The sequence below is a fragment of the Gastrolobium bilobum genome, unplaced genomic scaffold (assembly GCF_033153095.1).
Source record: "Gastrolobium bilobum isolate Gb01-03AN ecotype WA unplaced genomic scaffold, APGP_CSIRO_Gbil_v1 utg24596, whole genome shotgun sequence".
In the NCBI taxonomy this organism is placed as follows: Eukaryota; Viridiplantae; Streptophyta; class Magnoliopsida; order Fabales; family Fabaceae; genus Gastrolobium; species Gastrolobium bilobum.
The window spans coordinates 126,823-129,542 of record NW_026897547.1 but is presented as its reverse complement, the minus strand read 5'-3'; the positions used below and the strand labels follow the sequence as shown (position 1 = coordinate 129,542).

The following is a 2,720-nucleotide window of genomic DNA, read 5'->3' as shown; positions in this document are numbered from 1 at the left end:
ACTTCCAATGAACCAAAACACTTCCCCTTGCTTCAAGATACTGAGAAAAACTGCCACCTATAGGTTGAGTTTTCTCTCAAAACAAAGCCTTTCAATGGTTTTTGAATTATAGGTTTTGCTCACACCAAGGTTCTAAGTAACTTTCATTCATATAACTAAGTGTTTAGATGGCTCGATTACAAGTTGGTTTTCTCAAGCTTTTACCAATGGCTATCGGTTCTCGAAGAGGAAGGACGATGAAGAAGATGAAATGAGTCTTAAAATATCTAAGTTAAAACTTAATCAACTGAATAGAAAAGTCAACGTTCGTTTAAGTTAGTTCCTTCCATGTCCCCTCATCAATTTAATCCTAGACATCCTTTAGTTCATCTAAACATGATTTTCAACATTCACCAATGTCATTTAATAATGTCTCACCACATTATTTACAAGTTTCAGGTAAATTTTGCATAATATTATTTTTGACCCAAAACTTCCAATAATGCACTTTTGCCCTAAAGTGACTTCAATTCCTTTAATTGAATCTCACATTGAATTAATCATTCTACTCCATGATCAATTCCTTAATCAATTGATGAATTAATAATTCACAGGGTAAGATTATTATATCATCTGCATAAAAGATTTGTGCAAATGAAATATTGGTTTTTATCTAAACAACGCTTTTGGAATTCCTTGAAAAAATTGTTTACCTTGAATAAAATCATGAAAAAAATTAAAATTAAATAAAATTAAATAAAACTACTATTCAATTCAACCCATACCTGCTCTATTATAATCCTTATTTTACAAAAGACTTGTGTAAATATTATTTATAGCAATTTAATAAATTAAACAATTTTTAAAAATTTATGAGTACTTAATGTAAATAATGGTCCATCAATTGTTAATTAATTTCATTTATATGAAAGTTTCTCATATTCTATACTTATATAGATTAAATTAAAATACTAACAAAATACATATTTGATTATTTCATTATGTTCTACATTTTTTCATAAATTTCTCACATTTTTTTCATAAATTTATTATTTTAAGTAAAACAATTGTGTTTTAATACATATTTTCATTTGTTAATTTTTACATTCTCTCCCTTTTGTAATATTTTCTTTCTCCTCCTAATTTTGTGAAGGAAAGAAAATATAAAAGCCGCAAATATATTCAAAAATGGCAAACAATTTTTCCCTTTTAAAATTATTACTTCATATAGTAGACCTCAATAAATTTTCAATGTAATCTATTTTAGGGAAAAGTGTGTATAATTTTGAAGGATGTAAAGTTGTGTCATTTTAAGAGAGAGAAAGAGATAGATAAAGGAGGAGAGAGAGTTGACAAAAAAAATAAAGTTGTGGGTCCCACCTCTTTGTGAGAGTGAAAGGATGTAAGTTGTGTAATTTAAATGTATAGACACTTTTCCCTCTATTTTAAATACATTTCTTACTGTCCAATTCAAGATGTAGCCTGATAAACCGTAAACCAACTCTTTATTTTTTATTGAATTGAATTTTATGTAAAAATCCATGGATGTAAAAACACTTATTACCAGTAGGGGTGGTAATAAGGCCCGACCTGTTTCGGCCTGGCCCGGCCCGTCATTTTTATTAATTGGACCCAAACTTGAACTTAATTAATAACCTTTTTATTTAAAAGGCCTCAGACTTTCATGTGTGAGCCCAGCCTTGAAGCCTGGGAGGCTGGCCCTACATTATTATTATTTTGTATACTAATCATTTTATCGTGAGTCCGTGACAAGTTGACAAAGTCCATCTACTTCAACCTTCTTCTATGCACTCTCTCTCTCTCCTCAACCAAGTTCTCCCAAATCGATCCAGGCGCTCTCTCTCTCTCCTCCAAGTTCTCCTAAATCGATCCAGGTAATCGTCCCCAACAAACACAGATCTACAAGGCCACACCGGAAACTCTTGGTCTCGGAAAACTCCATTGCTGAATCCGAAGATATTGAAAGAAAAGATCGGAGCTTTTCACAAGCAGGTGGACTAGAATCATTTTATTATTTGTTATTTTATTATTGAAAGAAAACTCATAAATATTGAAAGAAAACGCAGATCTACAAGGCCACACTGGTTTTTTTGGAATTTTTGAAAGAAAACACAGTTCTCCCAAATATTGAAAGAAAACTCACAAATATTAAAAAAAATACTTTTCCTCTAGCTTTTGAGCTTTGGTTCATTGTCGTCCATGTGTTTTTTTTTCCTCCCTTCCTTTTTTTGTTTTGGATAAGCATCATCATGCCTGATAAACTGTTCTGTGGAGATGGGAATTCACTAGTCTTTTTTTGGAATTTTTTTAATGTTAGGGAGTATCGAAGTGGTGATGATGATTACGGAGACAGAGGCATGGTCACCGGTGAAAAGCGACCGGATCTATGAAGATGAACATTCTACCATGGTGTGGCAGCCTGGTGGCTGCACTTTGTATCTCCGTTGAAGATGAAGATATAAGATGTAGAAAGATTAAAAATGACAAAAAAAAAAAAAAAAACTAAAGTTGATGGTGGGGCTCAAACCTAGAATATGGAAGAAAATTAAGGAAAAGCAAAAACATAAAGTAAAGGTGATGTTGTTATTTTGACTTTTTAATATTAATATATTTTTTTATTATAAAAGAAACAACTATTATTTTCTTACAAAAAAAATATCAGTGCATATTTAATGGCTAAATACTGTTGCAAATTAGAAGCTAAGGTTTTTATTTTTAAT

At 31.0% G+C, this 2,720-nt stretch overlaps 1 long non-coding RNA gene across 1 annotated transcript; it reads left to right on the top strand.

Moving 5' to 3' along the window:
• Positions 1-1,764: 1,764 nt before the first annotated feature.
• Positions 1,765-2,502, top strand: LOC133307969 (uncharacterized). The gene is made up of 2 exons (XR_009751106.1): positions 1,765-1,992; positions 2,318-2,502. It is a non-coding gene; the product is annotated as an uncharacterized LOC133307969 (long non-coding RNA).
• Positions 2,503-2,720: the final 218 nt, after the last annotated feature.